The sequence below is a fragment of the Lathamus discolor genome, chromosome 4 (genome assembly GCF_037157495.1).
Source record: "Lathamus discolor isolate bLatDis1 chromosome 4, bLatDis1.hap1, whole genome shotgun sequence".
NCBI classification, from domain to species: domain Eukaryota; kingdom Metazoa; phylum Chordata; class Aves; order Psittaciformes; family Psittacidae; genus Lathamus; species Lathamus discolor.
This window is the reverse complement of record NC_088887.1, coordinates 99,893,622-99,918,476: the sequence shown is the minus strand read 5'-3', so window position 1 is coordinate 99,918,476 and position 24,855 is coordinate 99,893,622. Positions and strand designations below refer to the sequence as shown.

At 41.6% G+C, this 24,855-nt stretch overlaps 1 long non-coding RNA gene across 1 annotated transcript in view; it reads right to left on the bottom strand.

Annotated features, from left to right (window-relative positions):
* LOC136012790 (uncharacterized) overlaps window positions 1-22,477 on the bottom strand; it is a 78,587-nt gene extending 56,110 nt beyond the window's left edge. Inside the window, exon 1 of the long non-coding RNA XR_010611964.1 lies at window positions 22,308-22,477. This is a non-coding gene — a long non-coding RNA (uncharacterized LOC136012790). The remainder of the gene's footprint in view (window positions 1-22,307) is intronic.
* Window positions 22,478-24,855: the final 2,378 nt, after the last annotated feature.

The following is a 24,855-nucleotide window of genomic DNA, read 5'->3' as shown; positions in this document are numbered from 1 at the left end:
TGAAAAACGCTATAAATCTAGTGCAAGAGACACTACAAGCCATCCATCTTCTGTGACACATTCCATATTCCATTAGTAATATGTGAAGGATCCAGGAGACAGGTGGGATGTGTCACAACAGCTAAGTACAACTTGCAACAACCTAGTCTGCGTTTAGGAAATTACACAGTCCAGGCAAAGCAATGAAGGGCATGAAGCCATCTTAAACTCATCTCCTCACCTAACCTCTGTATTACTTTGGATGCAACCATAGCATCCACTAGCAACACTGAAAACCCATATATTACACTCTTAACAGACTCAGAAATGGTCTGCAGTGCAAAGTTTCCTTTTGAAAGCAGGCACAGCTCAGATGTCCTGGGAAACACAGTCTGAGACACACCTATTTCTTGGTAAAATGAGCACCCCTGATACGTTTTTAGGGTTTGAACAGCATTCCTTCAAAACAGCTCTTTATTTTCAGTTTTTCAGTCTTAAATTTTCCCAAGTATACCCAAACTCCAACAGCTTGCTAGAAATCGAGCCAGAATATTACCACAGTTTATTAGTGAAGGTGGTGAATGTTAGATAACAACAGATCCATTAAATATTTTGGTCTCCAGTGTAATGAATATTTCAAAACAGACACATGAAAGTTAACAGTCACCATAGAAAGCAGCATATGCTTACACAGTAGGAACAACAGGATATACATTTAACATTCTTAAAAACTCCGCTCTTGCAGAAACAACTCCTTCTTTAACTGTTTCTGTTCTTTACAGTTTTTAAAACCCTCTCATCCATGTATTCATTTCCATAGCCTTGAAATTTCTTTTTCTGATGAATGATTCCACGTTTGCTTTATCTCTACATCACAGAATCATCTTAACCGCAGACTTGCCACACTTTCCTTTTTTAAGTATCTCATAAAAAATGGACTAACCAGGAGACTTACAACTCAGACATCTCATCCACTTTGCAACAGCTCAAAATAATTAATTTGTGTGCTACAGAATTAATGCTCTTCACTGTTCTTTTACAAGGAAGCATGAACCTCTCTCTCAAAATTTATCATTAAACCTTTGCCTCCAGAGTGGGATGCTCACTTCTGTCATTCCAAATATACCTATGTCTGTTACAGAAATGATGTCTTGACAGGCATCTCAGAATCATGTTCCTAGGTTAATAATTCAATCTTAAGTGTTGTGATCTAACAGATACTGTCTCATAATCCTTAAAGTTCATGGCCTCACTGTGATTTAGAGCCTTTAAGTGAGAACAGATACCATTTATAGGAATCATGCTGATAGGCTTTGTTTCAGTTTTATGGAAAAACTGTAATCTGTGATGGCTCTGATGGCCTATTCTGGACAAATGGATCTGAGCCTTTCTCTCTCACCCATCCTTCCTGGAGCCAGAGCGTGTTCATGGTACACATTAGGATAACAGCCATAACTAAGACTCATATTTCAAGCTTCACCTGTACTTATCAGGTGCTTTTGTATCCTTGAAATGAACAGCTTTGAGGTCAGTCTGGAAAGAATTTTCCTCTGGGCAGGCTTGAAGAAGTTTGCTCTCTCTGCTACTCAAGGGACAATGCATCAACACATATCACCTCGATCCTTACAATCACAGCAGAACAAAAGGCTTTCCATTCTCCACCAACAGCACTCAGGTTTTGACAGGAGGAATATTCCTCCCTGTCCTGGGAACTGAGTAAAATGTGACAGTGATGAACAGGATATTGGGCATAATCTCTGCAAAATCTATGAAATGTGACTTGGCTCCAGAATTCAAGCACATTTACTCACTCTTTGCAGAGTTTGGTTACTGCCTTCTCAGTCATCGATAGCTAATACAATTAACAGGGTAAATAAACGTGACAAGTGGCTCCTCCTACACTTGCTCATAGATGATGCCACTTGGAAAGGATCAAAAACTACCACACAAATTACCACAGGGACAGTTGGATCAGGTGTATGGGGTCTGGCTAAGATAGGGTTCATTTTCCCCACAGTGGCACTCACAGTACTGTTCTTTGTATTAGTAGCTAGAAAGATTTTGATAACACACCAGTGTTTTGGCTACTGCTGAGCAGGGCTTACACAGCAACAAGGCAGTCTTTCAAACTTTCCCCCTCATCGGTAGGCTGGAGGCGGGCAAGATCTTGGGTGGGACATTAACTGACCAGGGGGATATTCCATACCATGTGATGTCTTCTCAGTAATAAAAGCTAATAGAAAGAAGGAGAAGGGGGTGTACTCATTATTACGACATTTGTCTTCTGGTTAAACCACTACACATACTGAAGCTCTGCTTCCCAGGAAGTGGCTATACATCGCCTGCTGATGCAAAGTGAAGAATAAATCTTTTGTTTTCCTTTGATTCTGTGAATGGCCTTTGGTTTCTTTTATTAAACTGCCTTTATCTGAACCCATGAGTTTTTTCCTTCTTATTTTCCCCTCCCTTCCCCCATTCAACTGAGAAGGAGGGTGATAGAGCAGTGTGGTGGGCACCTGGCCTCCAGCCAAGGTCAACCTACCACATCAGGAAATCTGGTTTGCTTTGCAAAAGGTACGAGAATACAGGCTGAGGAAGTTAAAGGCTGTTAGATGTCATCTTTGATTTAAACTAAAAGTTGAGCTGTTTTTTGCCATGCCTAATGGTTTTTTCCCACCTGGTTTTTCCCCAGTCCAATGTCACCATGTCATTAGTTTGAATCCTTCACAGAAAATAAGTAAATGGTAAATGCTGCTTCATACCATATCTGTGGTGTAGGTGGTAACATGAGCTGATATTGCCAGATAGAGAAAGGCACGGTGGAAATGGCACCTCTGTAAAGCTGTACTTCAGCTATGGGATGTAACGATAATTTAGGTCCTACTTGGCTTTCTCTTTTCTCTTTATTATTGTGTTGTCCTAATCCAGCCTCATAATTAGTTGTAGTTCTAGTTCTCCCCCTGGATTAACAAAGCTGCATTTTTAGTTCGCTTGTGACCCATCAAATTTTCTAGCTTCTAATAGTTGAGCACAACCAACCCAGTGCTTCCCAAGATAGCTGTAGGCAGCAGCATGATTTTAACAAGTTTTGCGCACTCATATTCTCCAGTGAAGTCAGAAAGCTCTGCAGGTATTTCACACCTCTAGAAAACACCACTATGCCTGACTTGACATGCCATGGGTCAGTATTTTACCAAATATTTTCACATCTGAGTACACACAGCAGTTATTCAGAGAGATAGAAGATAAGGATCACAAAAGGCTACCTTAGTGCAGTTATTTGATAGAAATAATGTAAAATGCCTAAGTATGGAAAAGATCTTAATGGAGTTCAGTAAGTTTTTGGAGAAGGCATCCAATATGTCTGAAATATATATACATGTATTCTGTTCTTTGTCATTTCACTGCTGTGCTTGATGATGTGCTGAGCTCAAGTTCAATGTTCATTGAAATTCAACAATGAAAAACCATTAATCAAACCTTATAAAGAAATAAAGAAAATGTAGCAGCCCTAAAAAATGTCAAGCTTGACTTCTCCACATTTATTTTCTTCCTCTATATAAATCAGAGTTCAGTTTACGCTAATTGTTGTGGGTTGAATGTAAAAGGTATGTCTAAGCAGGCACTGAATGTTTGAGCTTATTTCAAATATTTGGACATATTTGGTAAGATTTTCAGACCCTGCTCCATCTCTGTCTCTTCTGCTCTGTGGGAAGGCTGTTTCTTAACAGCTTGACAGTCTTCTCCAGATTTCCCCTACACTGGGTTGAAGTGGGTATAGACCATAGCTGGGGCTCTCAGCCAGCCTTACACTTTCAGGGCGTTAATCGCTTTCGTTCCCTTCCCTCCTACCCAGATCGCTCATAAATGGCAGAGAAATGCCATTTAGTATCTTATCTGCAGTTTTTATGAGAAGGAGATTGGAGATTCCTAGTATCATCCCCAACAGAAAAGTGAAAACCTCGTAGTAAACCCTTTTCCACCAACAGCACTACTTTCTTTGCAAGTGGCAGACTGTTCTATTATCCATATAATCTCTAAGATGATCTCTCTGCAATATTTCTTCGGTTCTTGCCCTAGTGAAGCTCAAGCTGACTTGCTGCAGAAATTAAGAAAGTTCCTGCTTTATCTTCTTAGGGAAAACATGAAAGATTTGAATTTCCAGGACTATTGCCAGGGCAGCTTGCAAGGGACTCAAGATGGGGGTGCTAGGAAAGAACAGCAGGAGCATTCCATACAGAGAAAAACTATTGCCTAATCACAGGCAGGTCTAAACCCAGCCCTGATGCACAGGCAGGAGGAAAGTGTATCTGATCCTCATGTGGCAGAGAGTGGTTATCTGAGTGGGATCTTCTACAGAAACCAAAATGTTTCACTGTGTCTGTATGTATAATAAATGAATTATAGAAACAGAGATTGCTTGAGTAGGGAAGGCTCCTGTGCCATTCATTAATCCCTTCTTCTGCTAACTATTTGCTGATCCTGCTTTTCTTCCTACATCATCTCAGCCAAGGAATGAGAGTGGGTAGGAAAAGAGGGAACTCCCCATGGCTGCCCCATTGTCCAAAGGGGGGGCTGGGATGAAAGCAAAGAGAAAATAGCTGAGCCTATTGGGAAGTCTATATCATCATTACCTTTTGACTCATAGGGTTGTCTACCCAACTAAATGAAGACAAAAAAATAAATCTGAGGAGCCTGTTCCTGCATCTGCAGATTTGCCATGTGAATTTGTGCAATTTCTCAAAATCCTCTGTTTCTAAGATACTCTATTTATAAAATGGAGCTAAGAGATGTTGTCCTTTAGAAAGCATTTTCTAAACCTTATATGAAAAATGCTTAGTGGTACGTCTCATTTTTACCAGTGCAGCTGTCCTGCTCAATATATTTCTTCTTGGAGAAAGTGTGTTCTACAAAACAAAATAATACATTTTCTTGGCCATGTCCCTCTAGCACATGAATACAGCCCCCAACTCCACTGAACATTGTAGCAGACAAGCAGAAGACATTGTTTGTGAAGTATTTTTGTCTTCAAGAAGCGAAGGAAATTAATTGTTTTTCCAGACAGTCTCATAGTCATTAGTGAGCTCATGCAGAGTATTGAAACCACACCTCTTCAAAAATATACATATCTCACATTTTGTCTATATTTTATCTACTCTGCACTTCAGCAGCCCACTTTAAAACCCTTCAAGAGTCATTGATTTTGACTGGCTTTGGACTAGTCATTCATGCATTCAACTGCATGAATTTCCATTATTACCTGAAAACAAGAGCTTACTTAAAAATGGAAAAACTTCTCATGATTACTCTCTAGTTCTGTTCTGCAAACCCATGCATGTCTTCCCACAAACAGCAGCTGCCACATCTCACCCTAAATATACAGTGCCCACCTGAGCTTTTAAGCCTCTAGCAAAATCTTTTTGAGAGGTAACACAAAATGTAGGAAAGGAGAATTCCTCGCAGCTCGTAGTGAACTCCACCAGCCCTACAAAATTCAGAGACCATCCTACTTATACTTGAGTACTGCCTCTAGTTCTTTGACAAATCAGGTCTAGGTTCAGCAGTGATGGAAGACAGTGGGCATAGTGGTGAGCTGCTCCAGACTGCCACCACCCTGGAAACGTTCAAAAACTGTGTAGATGAGGCCCTTAGTGACATGGTTTAGTGGTGGGCTTGGCAGTCTTGGGGTAATGGTTGGACTTGATGATCTTAAAGGTCTTTTCCAACCTGGTTGATTCTATGATTCTATGCACAGCACTGAATTCTCCTAAGGCTGTACTCCAAGAAAATTAACTCTATCCCATTGTCGTGGTTTAAACCCAACCACAAAAGCCCGCCCACTCACTCCCCCCCTTCTTGCCCTCCCCCAACACCCACAGGGACGGAGAGGAGAATCGAAAAGAATGTAACTCCCACGGGTTGAGATAAGAACAGTTTAGTAACTAAGGTATAGCACAAATCACTACTGCTACCACCAATAACAATAATGATAAAGGAAATAACAAGAGGAAAGAATACAACACCTCAACACCAGCCGACCAATAACTCACCCCACTCCCCCCAGCCAAGCACCGACCGATACCTCCTCCAACCCAGCAGTCCTTAGCCCTTCTGGATAACTCCCAGTACATCCTGGGCATGACGTGCTGTGGTATGGAATACCTCTTTGGCTAGTTTGGGTCAGGCGTCCTGTCTCTGCTTCCTCCCAGCTTTCCCTCCTCCCTGGCAGAGCATGAGGCTCAGAAAGTCCTTGGCCAGACCAAACATTTGAGCAGCAACTAAAAACATCAGCGTTATCAGCACTGTTCCCAGGCCAAAAAATCAAAACACAGCACTGCACCAGCTACTAAGAAGGAAAAAAATAACTGCTACTGCTGAACCCAGGACACCCATCCAAACCAGGACACCAAGTCACCACACAATGAAAGTAACAAATGTGCCTTGAAATCCTTTTCCAAATTTTACAAATGGCACCTTGAGGAAACAAATAGCTGCTCATATTTAACCAAGATACAACACCTCCTTGCACCTCAATGAGCAATAGCTTTCTCTGTAAGCATGAAAAAATATCATCTAAAATATTAAAACGTTTCCCCAGTCAGATGTAAGAGATCTTTAACAAAGAAACCAAAATTTTGCAGAGCTGACCAGCATTGCTGCCATCTGGTAGTGCCCAAGGGCACCAACTAGTGCTGCCTCCTATTTCCTGATGATAGGTGTGATCCTTCGTTTAATGACAATGCTGTGATGGAACAGCTATTGCTACTGCAGAGCAATATAGGGGTGGATTACCTCTTTTTACCTTTGGCTTTTCTGCTTCTGTTTCACTCCATGCCCACAAGAAGGCCAGGTACAAGAACTGCATTTTAAGTAATGCTTGCTGATCTGACTTTTCCTACCTATTCCTTCTCTTGAGTTAAACTCTAGGCATTTTATCTAACCCTGATAACAGTTTCAGTCACAGAGAGCAGTTTAGGGAGACCCTTTTCTGTTTTTCTTGCTTCCCTTCCTTCTGAAAGAGGAGGAAAGGGCAGAGGAAAAGGATCAAGCACTTAACTATAGCTAAGGAAGATGCAGTCCCTCTGTTATAGCTTAGACACATGTAATGGGTAACAGTGCTTGCCCCTTGGACTAAAACTATACAAATTTCCTCTTATTTAGCCAGTCTTTCCCCCAAGCCCTCCCCAGAAGGCCCTAATCTAAATCAGATCTGGATATTCAGGAAACTTACAGCCCACTACAATGAGCAAAACATTTGCGAGTCATCCAGAGACTCAATTTCCTTCCTAAAGGAATAGCACAACAGGGTTTATTTATAAGGAGAAAAGAAATCCATTTCTAGGTGCCCACAGTAGGTTTGCTTCTTCTCTGGCCAAGCCCCTCCTGAGCATCCAGGAGCTGAGGACAACTTTTTCACTTTTTAATGATTTTTTATCACTACCTTGTCCACTTCCAAATGTGGAAAAAATTCTAGCATAACAGTGCTAGCACCAAATAAAAACTAGCTATTTCCACCCTCTCAACAATAAAGAGAGAAAAGTGATGATAGTAGAATTTTATTGGCTTTATTTAAACAGGCTTCTTCTCCCCCAACAATACTGTGCTATTACTATAAAACTTTTCTGACACATTACTTTAAACATTAGCGTATGGACATGCCAGCTCTGCACTTCAGGAGCTACAGTTCAATGCCAAGAGCTATTAGTCACATTAAGAAGTCTATTCACAATATAGAGGATAGAGAGGAGAGTGTCTAAATCCTCCTGCCGCAAATGCTGCCCTGCGCCCTGTCACCCCCCATGGCTGTGGCCAGACTCATAGACAGGGCAGTTAAGAGAGGTTTTCTACTGGCAGTTGGAAGAACGAGAGCTGCTGGGGAGGGGGTACACTTTCTTTCCCCCTGGCTTTAGGGTGGATGATGCTGCAGTGTTCTACAGGGATTGCTGCAGTCAGCTGAGGACAGGTGATGAGAGAAGGGAAGAACAATGAAGTTAAGCAAACAAATGTCTCGTCTAGGTCTGGGGAACTTCTAGTCTAAATACATCACTATCCTCCCTCAGTATATATGTGTGTGCTGCTCATCAGGACAAATAGGGCCTTTCTTTTCAGCCCCTTTGACTTCGGCAAGGATTGCACAGCTGGGATGATGATTTGTCTGCTCTTCTTAAAACCACTTCTTACAAGTGCTGACTGTGTCTACGTGTTTCTCTGAGTCATTGCTTCAGAGGAAAGAGAAAAATAGAAAATATTTTAAGGCCCAATATATTGTCTTTATACGCTTATGCTTATATTTAATTTGAGAAAAAGATATCTAATATTATTAAAAATTGTGATCTATTAAGTAACCATCCTGGCTGTTTGTCTGTCTACATTCTTCCCCATGTATGGGAAAAGACAAGAGAATCTGAAATGACCAGCACACTCTGAAGCAAAGACACATCCCAGCCAAAGCAGAAGGAATATTCCAGCAGAGACAGAGACAGAGGCAGCATCCAGGCAGTCAGAAAAACCACATATATGACTGTAGAGAAGTCTTAACCATACATATAAAATTAGCACTATCAGTGGACTCATTTTTGTTTGTTTCTTTTACTTCTTGTTTAAAACAAGCACATTCTTCTTATGATCTCTGGCACTGCCCATTTCTGACATAACACACAAGCTGAAATACAATATGGAAAATGTGTACACACACTTCATAAGACAGGCTACAATCTGCTAAAGTGAATGTTGCATCCATATATCAATTGAAATGGCCTACAGTTCAGGGAGTAATTGTTTTGAAACAATCTCACATGAATTCACCTTCACGAGATTAGAGGCTGATGTCACCACGAGGGTGAAGTCATCAGCAATGACTTAAGCTCATGGGATAATGCCAGAAGAACTCGATCAGCCGGCCGTCGTGCAGAGCTTAACTCCTTCTGAGCAACGAGGAATGCTGAGAACTGTTTACCTCTTTTGTTGCAGCATTTCCTGAGTGGGTTTAGCACAGGAAAGCTCACAGTTGACTAATGGGGACAGGGAATGAAATCTCCTTCCTACAGCGCTGCTGGTTATCTCTGGAGATTTTAAAGCCATATGTCTGAATTCAAACTGAACTTCAAGATAGAGAAAACTGGCAGTAAGCTGTGAGGATAATTTTGTGATGTATGGTCAATACTAACTCGTGGGAGTAATCCCTGCTCATTTTAGGTCACTGGCACAGGGGGATTTGGCAAGAGGACTTGGGCTCAGCTTTGCATCATTAGAGACAAAGATGTAGAAAAGAGATGTGGCCCATAGAGACCATGGTAAAATTTTCCCAGACACCATAAGCAAACTGAGCTACCCATAACTGCACATGGTGTGCTGACACAAAGCCGTACCAGGTAGTGGTCCCAGCCCAACACGAGTTGGGTGCTCTCCTGAGGTAAAAGAAAAGCGCATGATTTAGAGTCAGTGGCATTAAAAACCATTGGAGTCATCTGGAAAGTACAGATATTTTTGTTTGACTGTGTAATGCATGCTTGTGTGGGAGTGGTGTGAGCTTGTTCTATTTACAGTCTGTGAGCACCGAGGTGTGACAAGCCCGCTTCGCCACTCATTCATGACACTCCCTGGAGATGGTGAGGAGCTCGGACAAAGCAATAACAATCTGAAAGAAGTAAACTTAAGAGGTGGGCTGGATCCTGAGCACAACAACATTCAGCATGTGCTTGGATTAGGCACCCAGCGCGGAGCTTGCAGGAAGGATTTTGTTGGTGAGGTCAAGTGACCTTTGCCAAGCTCGAGAGCGCATGCTGCGCTCACTTCTGATGTGCATGTTCTCAATGCACACAGTCAGTATGGCACCTAGGGCAGCTTGTCTGGCATTGACAGCATTTAAGGGGGCCCCAAGGCCTCACATTAAATGCTGCAGTTTCATCCACAGCTGCAGAGCTCAGGTGGGCTCCAAATCTGCTGAAGTCAGCTTTGCTTTGCTGGAAATAAGATCAGGGCTTGGCCCTTTGTCTTCTTAATTTATTTTTTTTTACTTTTTTAAGCCAAATGTTTTATTTAACCCCCTCTTACTCTGCAGCACTCTTGCAACTTGCTCACTTCATGAAGCTTGAAAGAGAAAAAGCGGGTCAGTCATTTTTGCATTCTCTTATAAACCAAGTCTATGTTTCTGGTTGAAAAGCTAAAGGTTAAATGCTGAAAGCTCCTGCAACAGTACATGCTGGTTGAATTACAAATATGGAAATGCACAAGTCCAGCCAACAAGGACATATCTATCTTAAAAGACCTTAAGTTATGAACTTTTCAATGTGGCTTAGCTAGTTGCCCATAGGCCAGAACTTGCTAAGTAGGTTAACCCATCATCTTTTTCACAGAGGAGATAAAGAATGGCTATTTGGGTAACAGGCACAGCCAACTGTCCCCTATGCCTGCCCAGCTCCCAGATCTGGTGTTGCCACAAGGATGTGGGAGTACTGCCTTCTCCAGACAGAGAGGCAGAGCAGCCTGGGCTGCCAGCCCCTCTGGCCATGTCACTGCAGCTCGCAAGGGAAAGGTGATCCCAGAAATAAATTGCAGCCCTTTCAGCCATCAAAATTAAATCATCTGCACTTAAAAGATTAATGTTTTAGTTTCAAAAGGTCTCGTGCTTAACAGCATGTTCTCCTAAAGCAGGAAGCATTTGTTGAAGAAAAAATCTACAGCTGTAGACATAAGGACTCTACAGTGGTTTAGTGTAAGCTTGTCTTTGTTTCACAGGACCCAGACAGAGAAATACTGAGTGGTTCAGAAGTGTACTGCAGTCAAACTATATGATCCGTCCTTCTTTCCTCTTCCAATGCACTCTCCATCCAGACAGCTCAGTTTCAAAGCAATCTCCACCCTGAGAATGGATTAAGTGTGAACTGCCACACGTGCTGGAACAGAAGACATCTCCCACACAGGTAACTCACACTTATTTTGAAGAAATGAAGAGTCCACAGACTGGGGGATAGCTCTGTTTCTGCATTTCCTATTTAGGCTCTCTGTTCTGGCATCTTACCCAGGCAAAGTTTCTGTTGTTCCTGCTGGCACAGAAGGGAAGACAAAGTGCTCAGTGTCTTCTGAAACACCCTGCCAGAAGGCAACTTCTGAGCTGCATAACATGCTGGCAATAAAACAACAGATCAGGGCAGAGCCAAGAGTACTGCTGTGGTATCCAAGGAGTGGGAGCTACCACACCTTCCCCCCAAAACCATCCTGACCCTCATCCAAAGAACAGCTGTCCTGTAGGGCTTACCTAATTAACACAGTTGGACATTTCCTCTACAGATCTCTAAATAGACTCCTCATCAAGAGACCCTATGTATTACTTAAAAAAGGCTCCAAATCCTACAGTGCCAGAGTTGGACAGAAGTGCAGGGACCTGAACTCTCTTTACAGCTAGAGAAGGTGAGGGAGCTCCTCCAGAGCTCAGTTTGAGTTGCAGGAGGATTGCCTTGACCTCTGAAAGGGCCCAGCTCCTTTCACCAATTGCAGAGGGACCTGTGGAGGACTGGGCACCTGATGGAGGTGTCATAGATAAGCACCTGAAGTTTGCTGGAAGGTGACATGCATTTCATGCCCTGGGAAAGCAGCTGGCACACTCTTGCTCTGACAGACTCGGACATGGGTTGTAGTACCCAGTTCCTCAGGACACACTCAGAACCTTTCTTTCAAATAGAGAACTGTGGTGGTACAGTCTGAAGGTAAGACATGAGGTAATTCTACCCTCTTATTATCCTAGTTTGCCTTACATAGTGGCCTAAACTGGAAGCTTATAAAAAATATTGAGACCTTATATTCTGCAAACCAAGTCCTGGAAAGCAAAATTTCTACAATCTTAATTGCAATTTGCTGTAGGAGGTCCAATCCCAGCCAGTTCTCCAAGGCTTGTGGCATCTGACTTATTATTCTAGCACGCTTGATGGAAATACAAAATTGCATATCCTTCTTTGTAAGATGACTTCTTGGGCTCTGGTGCTCACTAGCTGTCAGTGGATTATATATTGGATTTTTCTGTCAGCGTGTAATAAAAGGAAAGTTTGAAAAAAAATTGAAGCAATACATTAAAATAATTCCATTCATATTAGGTTTTATAAAACCCACCAGCTAGTTTAAGTCTGCCCATGTATGGATAACTGAATGAAAAGGAAGAGGTCGCCAACCCCTCGCAGAGCTATGTAAGGCTTGGCCATCAATTTCATTTTTATGCTACCAGGGAGAACTGGGGATTTCCTGCTACCAGCAGTTTTCACACACTGTAAAGGATCAACTCTAGATTTTGCCCAACTGAAATACCCAGAGCTGGGGTGACTTGCAGGAGAAGCTTATGCTTTGTTTTCTCCCAAGGCATTCATCAGAAGGCTTTCCCCATGCTGTCTGGCTGAAGTTAGCCAGAGAAACACCAAGAAATTACTGTGAGGAGGCCTTCCCCTTCCTCCTCCTCCTTCCTCTCTACCTCAAACTACATGTAACAGAGCAGAACTATATGATTGTCTTAAATGCCTTAGCATTGTATTTCTCAGAGCTTGCTATCGACCATGCCAAGTTATTCAACCTACTAAAAGGTGACAATATGCAGTCTTCCCCAAGCAAAACACGCACATTCAGCAACGCTGAGCTCTGAGGGATCCAACAGGGTGCATTGCACACCATGCAGCATGTCATGCAGCACGAGGCACATCTTTTTTGAGCACTGCAACCATCTTACTCCTGGTCCCAACATCATACAGGAACCTGCTTTCACATAGCAAGAAAAACTGATTACACATCTGATTGAGAAGTCAGCACCAAAAGGATTAAGCAGTTCAACAGAGCTACTTTGCTGGTAAGATTTTAGAGAACTGAAAATGGTTGAGAGTTAACCCAGACACATATCTACTCTCTGACTCAGGAGAAGAGTATCAGTTGTCATATTAAAACATGCCTGAATTAGCAGAGCTGCTTAAAAATGATCCATAGCTCATATTGTATCTAAATCTGTGCAAATAATCTGGTCTTTATTTCTTTGGCAAACAAACAGCAAGAAGGAACAAAATTATTTTATTTTGGGTCAAACATGATTAATTTTAAAGTGTAATTTAATTCCTGTATTTAATGTTAGGTACATTTATAAGCAAAATGCCATTTTCAAAACAAAAAAGCATTTTATTTAGAAAACAACCTTTAATATTTTTTAAAGGAATCAGCTCTTTTTCAGCCAAAATAATTTGATGAACTCAACACAAATTTTGCCAGCAGCTTCAGTAACCCAAATCTCCATTGTATACTCCACATAAATAGAAAGACCAAAGCATTTCACTCAGTTCTAATTACAGCTTTAGTCCTGAAAGATGTCCGTGTTTCACATGTTGGATATGTTGGATGTGGCATATTGTTCTTTTACTTGTTGTTAATATCTTCTGTGATATTAGGGAATTGAAATAGTAAACACTGAAAAGGAAACCTTGCTTTTTGTTATCTGATCTTTAATCCCAGCTTTCCCCTTTGTACATTATATCTAGGGAGCTATGTTTTTCAAAAACACACGGGAAACTCATCTGCTAATCTGTCAACAAGCCATCCATCTGTAATGTCTGCTCTACATTTGTTTTGCTATGTCGCTATGCACTGAATGTTTGATGCAGATGTTTTGACACGAGTGGTAGAGTAAAATGGAATTTGTAGCTTCCTACCACCACCTCCCTCAAAAGAAGATTTAGTTAAACAATAAAATCTGCCCTGTTTTTTAAAAATAGCAGAGTCCTCCGTGACAATGAGCGACTTCTCAATATCTTCGGGGGGGGGGGAGGGGGGTGTTCCCTTGCTGCTTGAAGGAAATCACACCGGCAAACAGTATTAACATTACAAACCTTTTATATTTCCTAGGAAGATACAGAAGAGGGATTTGACTCTGATTCAATATTTAACTCAGAATCCACTGCTCACCTTCTGTTAAAGACAGGTAGAAAAGTTGGCCTTCAAAAGGCACCTCCCAGATGAGAAGTAGCCCAAGCACCCAAAGCCAGAATTAAATGCTTCTGTCTGCCCCGTACATTGCACTAATAATTGTGCCAGACATCTTACCACCTGAGGACGGATGGAAATATATCTGCTTTCTTTCAGACAGTGCCTTACACTGAGCACCAGGCTGCTGCTCACTCAGTCCGGTTTTTTTTAACTACTTCCACTTCAGGAGACGGGAAGGAAAAAAAACCTAACCTTTCTTTCCAGCAAATATTACATAGGCAGAGTGGTTCATGTAGAGATGGTTAGTGGGATACACAAAACCATAGTTTCATATTTAGATTATATTGGCAACGGGTCAGGAGATATTTCAAGGAGTTTTTGTAAAGCATACCCTTTGTATGAAACCAAATCTCCTGGGCACTACTGGGCTGGTGGATCATAACCTGGTGGCAGTCTTTATTTAAAACACCCCATTGTACATAGGAAGGAGCCACGGCCATACCACCTGCTAGCGGACAGGATCCTGGCATGCAATGTGGAAGGTGGATGAACACTCGTGCCTGACCCAAGACACAAAGCCAGCCTGGCTTCTGCCTTTCCAGAGGGTTCCCCAAAAGCCAGAACTGAGGGCTGTGCTTGGGAATCCCCGCTAACGGCAGGGCTGGCAAGTGAGTTTAGACTTGAGAAAAAACTCACACCCATGCTTACATGGTTACACAGGCACATCGTAAAGGTAAAGAATCATCCCATTGAACTATACCTATGGACCCCCTCAAGTCACTGGGTTGAGACAGGCTCCTCCCAGGAGCAATGTCTTGCTACTGGGCTCTTGGTCCTAAATTAGTCCGAAGTGGATCACACCCTGCAGTACCACTTTCTCTGCAGGCTCCCAAAAATCCCTACCAACTTTCTTAGACTAGGTCTAAATGCAGATGAAATTAGCTCAGCCATAGTGTCAACACCAGTACACTTTACACCTTTTTTTTTAAAGTGCATTCCTAACCCACTTCACTCCAAATAGGATCCTCAAAAACATTTTAAATTTACAGTGGAGAAAAATATGTCACCGTCACACTTCTGAGCCTGGTCAAGGTGTCCCCAGAAGCCATCCAGGGGCGGGCCTTTTAGACATGAGGAAACCCTCAACCTGTAAGGGCATAAAATGAATTCACAACCGTGAAGATGATGCCACCTGGACTACTTCCAGAGGCACTAGGACCATCATAAACTCTCTCATGGCTGCCAGCCAACAGCTTGCAGCTGAGGCAGGTTTTCTGTTATCCAGCTGGGAGCATGAGACGCATCAGGAGAGGCAGACTGGGAGTAGGGGAAACAAGGAGAGAGAATGAAGAACTGCTGATTTCTAGCACCGAGTCTCATTGTATGACTAAGTTCAGTAACTAGCAGACTTGGTCATATTTTTATTACCTTACACCACCTCATCCTCTGATCCAGATCAGGTCTTCAAGTCATTGCATCTCCTCATCACTGTGAGCATGACCATGCTTGACTATGTCCCATTTCCTGTTTTTACATCCACATTTCCTCAGCGTGCTTGTCACATGAAAAATAAATATTAAACCAAAATGCCATGTTTTGGAACCACTATGTTTGTTGGACTGCTGCAGACAATGCAGCTGTCCCTGTTTCCTTCTGCTTGAGCTAAATGACTACAATGATAGAGAAGCAATATGTCTCTTGTGAGGAATCACTTCAGAGTTTTTTTCTGTAAAAAATGTAATCTGAGACTTTGAAGGAAGAACTGACGACTTTCTAGCTGCGTTACCTGTGCCGGCTGCTCTCCTGACTTCATAGTATAAAAGACTGATAGTATCAAAGATGTATATCCTCTTCATATAACTGTTATTATTGCAGCCTATCCAAGAAGTATACACTAGTGGAGGAAGGAACTGTGACTATCTGAAATGCGATAGCAAGCACTGCTTTTCTGTTCAGGGATTCATAGTCATTCTCCCATCCCTAAACCTGCTCTCGTAATTTGGGATTAGAGGGGAGGCTCTGTGGATCTTCAGTTCCTTCTCACACTGTACAGCCAGTTCAAACTAGCAAAATTAAAGAAGTGCTCTGTCAGCTTCAGCTGTTTCAGAGTCTGAGAATTACTTGGTCAAATCAGAAAAATCACCACTGATCCATTAAAGAGAGCCATCTATGAAGTACTGAATGACTCAAAGAGGAAATTAAGAACTAGCAGGTGGCACAAGAAGTTGTATATGGCTTCATAAGCACCAATTTAATCTGATTGGCTTTTCCCAAAATTAACAAAAATGCCAATCATGTAAATCAAGATGAAGCTGTTGCTCACAAATCAGTCTCTTCCTGGGTGTGCTTTAACTTTGAACTCTTTCGAATTACTTTGCCTCTCGGGGGCTTGTCTGGGGAAAGAAGCATTAAGTATCAGGAAATAAATGCAATGTCCAGGTGCACTTTCACCAGAGTCTAGGGGCAAAAGAAAATGGCTGTGCAGGGCATTGTGCCTTTCCCTAAGCACTGCTAAATAATGCTGAACTTTCCTTCGTATTGCTATGTTGCACTGTAGACTCCTGTCTCTTGTGTCATTTTCTGTCACATCTTTCAGCATTTCTCTGTCTCCTGGAAACCTTCATTTAAGATCCTTTTTCAGTGGCTACTTCCCAGAATTCATTCTATTTCAATATTCCCTCTCCATGTGCCAAAGGGCCAGGAGGGTAGCTTTCCTCTAATTCTTCTGACTGAGCGGGTACATCTACTTTAGGGTTTCAGTTTGGATCTGGAGCATACCTTGAAGTGAAGCTCCACGTTCTCACCACTTAATGTGCATCAGTTCACATTGCAGAGCGTGATCTCAGAGTACAAAAACTGGGTTCCTTTCAAACAAAGCTATTGCAGAAGGTGTGCCTATGGAGCCAAATTACTCCAGCAGCTAATGGGAATGTTGTGCATGGCCCCAACTAGGGCCAGTGCAAAGTAAACGTCCCTGAAGCATGTATGGTATGGATGTCAGGATCTCAGCTGCAACTGTTTTGCTTCACAAATCTCCTCTAGATCTGCACTGCCTGCTAATTCAGATACAGTTGGCAAATGCTATAGTCTAGTATAAATTGTGAGCCTAAAATATTTAAAACTGGTGTAAAAAGAACTTACTTAAAGCAATGGAAAAGCTGTCCAGCTGTTGCTATATAAACCTTATCTTTGTGTGAATACAGTTAACCTGCAATACAAGCGTTCCCAGAAGCACAGCTTATTTCTGGTGTAACCTGAGTTTACATTTGGTCTTTTACTAGTATAAATATTTTAGTGAAACAAGCCAGATCACAACTGGCACAGTTCTCTTGGTAAACCTTCAAGCCTAAGCTGTTCACAGAGTGAATGAGATTCAGTCCTTGATCCATAGCCTAAGTGACTGGCATAAAAACACTGCAAAACTGATCTTCTGAAGCCTGACGAAGGTTGCGTTCCCATTAAAACAGATCAAGACTGGGCAGAACATCAGAAGGATGTTCATCACTGGGGGAGAGCAAAGTTTGTGGCCTCTCCTGAGGATGTCTAAAACTATGGTGATTAGGGAACAGGTGATTTTGTATGCTAAAGATTTAAAAGCTAATGTTGTTCTTCTAACATCTAATGGGAAAATTACCACGAGGAAAATTCCCCTTTGAGGAAACCAATCAGTGTGGAACTTCCTCAAAGTTACCATCTAACAAAGCATTAATTTTTATATAGATGTGTTGTCATGTACGACATGACTTTTGGGGCTGGGCCTGCTTACCTTTTCACCGGTTTTATGCTGATGTGATGCTAGTTTACTGTAGTACAGCTACTCCTGACCTACAGCACTGCAAGTGTTAAAGTATCTGGCTACTTGGGTGTATGGATACTTCAAAAGGCATGAGGTCGATGGATAAACGGAGTTACTCAAGGATAACACTGATCTCTTTGAAATATAGTGTGGCATATCCCATTTCTATTATAAAATGAAAAACTACAAAGAAAATAAAAAAAACAGCGGCATCTCCATTTACAGGAAGATATTTTACAGGATGCGACACCAGTGGGAGCTGGCAGCTCTCTCTGTTCAAATCCACAGATCTAATACCATTCCAAAATCATTCCCTATACTGTTGCCATCATGCCTCCTATTCCAAGAAACTAAGGCTATGACCTAAGAACAAATTCATTTTGAAGGAGACAGTTACTAATGTGTAAACTCATATGTTGAGGATGTGCTTAAATGCTTTCCTAAAGTAGGCCCTAGAACTGGTAGAATAGAAAACCCAGTGCATTCATTTCTAGAGGAGCCATCCTCATTGCACACATTACTGTACCTATTTGCTCATCATCACCAGTTACACAAATGTACTCATTTACCTCAGTATTATTATTTATTCTAGTGCTCCTACCTGCCTCTAGACAGTAACCTTTGCTCTTTACAGCATGTTAGTTTTGAGCTCAATTTATTTGTTAAAAATTTGATTTGGCAATTCAGAGAACAGAAATAATGGTAGTCATCTGCACTGTACAAATAAAGAGCATTAAAACGCCACACAGAATAAAATGAACACAGCATGCACCAAAAGCAATACCCAAAACACTTAGCAGATGTTTGCTCTATTTAGAACTAGAGTGAACTTCCAATATATTTGCAAGCAAAGAGGCTATGTTAACATAATTTACTCACGGCAAACCATTTAGCTGTTCTACTATGAAATGCAGCCAATACTGCAAAAATCCTTTGAATTTTGAAACAACTTTCATATAAATCTTGAGAGCACTCGAAGTAGGCCTTGTCTGACATAACAACTTTATACAATGGGTCTACACCTCTTCATATGACTTTTGGTTTATATTAATTTTACTAAAATTATTTGTACTTTGATGATTCCTATGGTCCCTAGGAATAGACTAGGACCCCATTATGTAAGTACTATACAGACGTAGATGAAGAACCTGCACAGAAATGTTTAAAGTAATGTTCAAGTTGCACTGTCATTAGAGTCTGAATACCCTGTACTTTAGGAGTGACTTTGTAAGCATTTTTTTCAAAGCTTCTACCACTCAGATAATGCACTGAAATACCTTTGGGAAGGCTCTGCATGACAGCATGCATTCATACTAGTAAATTATTGGTAAAGTTAAAACTCTCTCCCATATTACACAATAGCATTAGGCCTTTTGACTTCTGCTAAAATGAAAACATCTCAAGACTGTTACACTTCTGACAAGCATTTTTTAAAAACTACATGAAAGAAAATAATGTTGAGAACTACATACTCTTATAATTTAATTACATAGTTGTGTCATACTAAATCATGACCAGGATTCCTAAAAAAAATCGGTCTCTGAAATAATTCTTCATTTATGATTCACACAAACATGTTTTATTGTTAGCACTCTGCAGATCAAAGAAAGAACATGTAGAAAAGCTGGGGAGTGTTTCTTTGCTCACTGGAATGAGAGTTTTGTGAATATAAAGCACAAGAGAAGCCTCTTTATTTAGATGCCTCTTTAGTAGCTGAGTCACGTGCATATTGTTGGACATGAAGGAAAGTTTTAAAACAGCCTGGCAAAATCTTACCTCCCAGGGGTATTATTTTCCAAACTGAAAATATCATGAGTGTTTTTGTTATCATAGTGAATGACAGGCAATGAGTTCTGTACCTCGGCTGGCACATGTCCATGACAATTCTGCAGAAATGCTTTAAGATAACATACCAAGCAGAAAATAAGCAATCAGCTAGCCTTCTCAATTTTTACACAAGTGTGTGCCTGCTGTCCTCCCTGCCAGCATGCCTGAGCCCCTTGCCGCCTCCCATGAGGGTTTCCACTGCACAGGAAGCAGCATTGCCATTGCCTGCTTCACTGGGACTGAGGAGGTAGACGCAGCATGACAGCACTAGAAGCGAAGAGCCATACTTGCACCCAGAGCAAGGACAGGGTTCCTTTCACCTGCTCCCCTGCCTCCCTAGCTCCTGCCTTCCTGGAGCAGGGTCGATGTCCTCAACAGTGGAGGCAGTGACTGCCTTCCTTCCAAAGTCTGCAGCCTAGGAGAGGACAGGGCCACAGCACTAGGCAGCTGGGGTGCCAGTAGTAGGGACAGAGACTACCTCCAGCCACAGTGCGAAAACCCCCAGGAGAACATGACAGCACAGGCATGGGGGATGAGGGGCCACCATGTGGTGAGGACAACCCAGACCAAGGGTACCTGCCAGGATGCTGAGAACCCCATGACACCTCTCCCCACGATGGGTGCCACCCAAAAAGGGAGGGATGCTGCATGGCTAATAAAGTGCATTGCATTTGTAACAAGTTCTGCTTACCTCTGAGGCATACAAAAAGCTGTAGGAGCTCAGGCCATCTGGAGCAGGACCCCATTGTGATCCCAGCAAAGACAGGGTGAAACATCCCTTGCCAAGCTCCCATCTTCTTCATCCTATGGGTCAGGGACATCTGAGTCTGCAGCTTTCCTTGTCCTATCTTTTTCACCCTGGAGGGACTAGGTCTGCATCCATGACTTAAGATGTGGGAGTACTGAGTGTTTATACAGGTGGATGATGATAGTTTCTCTTTTATCCTGTGCTCCTTTTGTAATAACCTCTAATGCTCATTTTGTCTTTCTGACCACTAATAAGCAGGGAGCAAATTTTAACTCTTTCCTGAGAGGCAGAAAGTAGAGATGTTGTATTGTATGTTATGTACATAGTTGGTCTTATTTTTCTTCTTATGTCTCACCTTACATATTTTGTCAGTGAATTCCTAGTCCCTGATGGCCTCTTTTCTACAAGCATCATCTCTTCTTCATGATTCAATCACTCGGCATTGTAAGATCTTCATGCAACTTATCTCAATTGCCTTTAGCTTTTTTAATTACCCATAAATATTGCTACCTTGGTGTCCTGGGTTTACCAGTAGCCGTTTTGCTCCTTCTTAGTAACTGGTGCAAACTGGTACCATCTCTTTGACTAGGCCATTTATGGAGATACTGACCTATAAAGATACCCTCAAATACTTTCATTTGTGTAAATTAATAACTTCTTCCTTGACCTCGTTTCCCATTTTTTAATCAAACACTAATCTGTATCTCCACACGGGTTCCATAACTGCTGATTTTCTTTGAGACTTTTGAATTAAAGTTTAAAAAGAAAAGAAATGCAATCCAGTGTTTTGCTGGACAACATCAACCTGCTGACTACTTGTGGACAAGTATCTCTAACCGTAAAGTTAGGCTATAGCCAGAGCCTTGAAAGAAACTGCACATTTAACGCAAATGTTTTTAAGTTTACTGTCTTTAGATAGTCCTTGGGGATATCGTAACAATAAACAAGCAAAGCAAAATTTGCATTCTGGCCTGAAGTATGACTTTCAATTTACATGTGCCAAGTTTTGTGAATTAGTTTATTCTCCTGGTTATGTCAGCATGCGGCTTAGATGCTGAGTTACCTGATTCGTGGGGATAATCAGGTACTCAAATGACCTAAATTGCACAATTACTGGTTCTGGAAGATTACAATTGGAAAAGTAAGACCAGGCCATAAAAGTTTGATCCTTTGTGTCCATAGTCATAATAAAAGTTATGGTTGGTGATTGATTATAGGAATATTAAAATGAAGAGAAAAAAAAAAAAAAAGCTGGTTTAAATTGCACTGTATTATTGCATTTAAGGAAAAAAAATGATTGCTGTTATCTTGACACGTTTATCACTTTGAGGCTGAGCCAGTCGTTATCATGTGAGCTGACAAATGTGATCAAGTACTATAAAAATCATTATGGCTCATTTATGCAGCTGTAATAAAACAGGAAAGCAAATACAGTAACCATTTAGATTTAGGACCTTAGTCCTTGCACACATCCATTAAGACTGCGTCTTGAAAGTTTCGACAGAAAACAAGCCACATTCTTAACTTAGCTGCACAGGTTTTATTCCAGAATTGATCTTAATAGCAATCATTGTCGTTTGTGTGAGAATAAGAGAAAACTGAATCAAAGACAATATATTGAAACCACGTATTGTTGATCTCTTTTGTTTGCCAAGGACTAGTCTGTACTTTTCTAGCTTATCTGCTTCTTTCTTTTGGAGTGAGCCTCAGAGGTCTGAAAGTGTCCCCTGGCTGCACCTCATATCTGTTTTCTTTCCATAGCACATTTTGAAGCTAGTCTTTCTGCAGAAGTGTCCTCCTGCAGGGCTGCCTTCTCTGAGCACTGCTCCAGCAGTATGTGCCAGCTGCTTCCACACTCTGATTTGTGATCAAACCCTAACCCCACAGTTGCCCCCACAGCCTAGACTGATGTACCTCTGCATTGTGCTGTACAATGCTGCAAACTGCTCCCTTACCAAAATGATGCCAGGGTGCAGTCAGATACTGCTGCCAAGGATAGCCCAGACTTACCCTTAGAGATGTCCGTTGCTCACCCATTTTCCCTGTAGATGTATGAATCAGTTCAGCTGGAAGGTCAGAGTCACACCTACCACAGCTCCTACACTCATAGGAGGGCTGTGGGATTTGTTGTATGCCTCAGTCATGCTCCTCAGACAGGACAAGATGTACATCATTTTGGTGTCAACTTGCATCTTCCCTTCAGAGTCTGCTGCTGCTGTTCTACCCTACAGACTGAGGGGCTGAAACAGTTGAGCAATATCACATACCCCACATGTTTTGCCTTTTTCCTCATTCATCGTGCTTGAAAAGGCTTGAAATATCTCTTGGTTTTGATCATAGAAACTAAATCAGGAACATTTTACACTCCTTATTTAGCTTTCACAGTGAAAAAGGTCAGATTGAAACTGTAACATAGCTGTGGACACCTGCAGCATCAAAAGACACAGATGGCCTTTGCTTGCATTTATAAAGAGACAGGTGTGCACCAAGAAGTGAGAGCAATGGGTTTCATCTGGTTTTCTCATTCCAGAATGCTGGAATTTATAAAATCTAAAAGCATGCCAAACAAACAGAGAAAATAAATTCACGACATTGAAATACAACAAGGGGCTTCAGGGCTCATCTCAGCACTTCATACCAGTGTCTTCATGGACTCACATCCTATCAGTGATATATGAGAGTGCTGGTTTGGTTGGATGACCAAATTCAGCACATTGAAGGATCAGATGTAAGTCAGCATCCTCGGAAGAGCCAACCTCATTTACAATGGACTGGAAGAATATGAGAAAAATATCATACCCAGGACACTTCTTCCATAGTTAAACACCCTTCAGATGATTCACCAGAGCCTGTATCTAACTCTCTTAGAGCTACTATCCATAACTGATGATAAGTCTCCATGCCTGACATTTTTATGGAACAAAAATAATGAAAAATAAACACCTGTGACCAAATGTCAGCCCATATAACACTGTATTATAACTGCCTGCTGAACTGAAATGTTTTCTATATGCATACAGTGCTATGGTATATTATGGAGGTTGAAAGCAAGAACAATGAGAATGGCTCTGGATGGATTACCACCACCTCCTTGTTCTCATTTTGGATATGTTAAGAGCCAATAGTCACATCTTTTTCTCTCAGTATTCTTTATATTACCTTTGGGCAGCTCCTAGAAGCAATGCTGAGGACCAGGGGCCCAAGACTAGCAATGGAAAACAGCCAAGAGATGGCTTTCAGGTGGTACCACAGAAGTATGCAAAGAGTTTATGGAAAGAAGTTTCTTTCTGTCTGATGGATATGTTGACAGTCTGCTGTTTTAAAACCCTCTCATTCCAGCTGCTTGCAAGCTACACTGCTGAAAAAAACTACACTGCTGAAGAAACTACAAACTACACTGCTGAAAAAGCAGGAGTTAACCGAAGCAAACACTTGGTGTCAAGCAACATGATTGTCTGTAAACACCACCAGTCCAGGACCCTTGGTGAGAAGAACCCTGGGTAGCAAGTCCAGTTAGGTAGGTTGAGTAAATACATTGTCACAAAACACTGACACTCATCTGAAAAATAGAAAAGAATCTCACCTCGGGCGAAATAGACTTTTACAGCCGAATGCATCAAGCGGTGCCAGAAATGCTAGCAGGGATCAGCTCCTAGCAGCTGATCCAGTAACCGTTTGTTCAGAATGGCATTTAACTAGAACAAAACAAAAGGTACTTCTAAGCTCCTTTCCCTTTTTTTCCTGTGAGCCTCAGGCATATAGCCACATGAAATGCTTCTGCACTGATTGGTAAGTTTCTGTATTGATTGGCTTCAGAATCTGATTAGATAAGACAGAGCCAACTAATAAGAGCCACTAGAAAAATCTACTGGAGTATTATCTGCTGAGATAAACTCCCAAAGCCCCAAATCAGTCTATTTAGTAGATATTTTATCTAAACATATGCTGATATTGCTGACAATACTGTGCACAAACAAAACATGGGATGCTAACAAAAGGGCTTTGGAAAAGAGTGACTACTGTCCTGGAGAGAAAAAGAAAGCAGATAGCCTAGACTTTAAATTCTGAAGTAAGAAGTGGCAGAATGACATTAACACCTGCCATTCCTTACCTGTAATTCAAATTCTCCTCTCATGCCTAAAACATAAGAATAAAACTCTAGGATATATTTGTCAGATGCCTCACGTCCCATCACACTGACATTAGTTGTTACCTCCTTCTTCAGAGGCCCAGCTGGGTAATGGACACTGTCTAACAAAAATGCTTTTCTTAAGATGTGCACTCTGCTTATCTTCCTTCTTTTTACTTTGTCATGTTGTTTTTCAGCTATTGTACTGGATCAGCCTGAAGCCCTCCCTCGGTTTTCACACAGCTCTTTTGGAAGTGAAAAATCTTGTGACTCGGTAGGGGTTTTGGCTGATTAAAACCTAAGTAAGGGAGGCAGGGAAAAGCCTGGTGTTTGTGCTTCAGCTTTCCCTTGTTCAGTCCTGCTTTCAGCCTTGCTATTCCAGATCCCTGTATTTCCCACAAAGTGTAAATACCAGCTACTGGAAGTGAT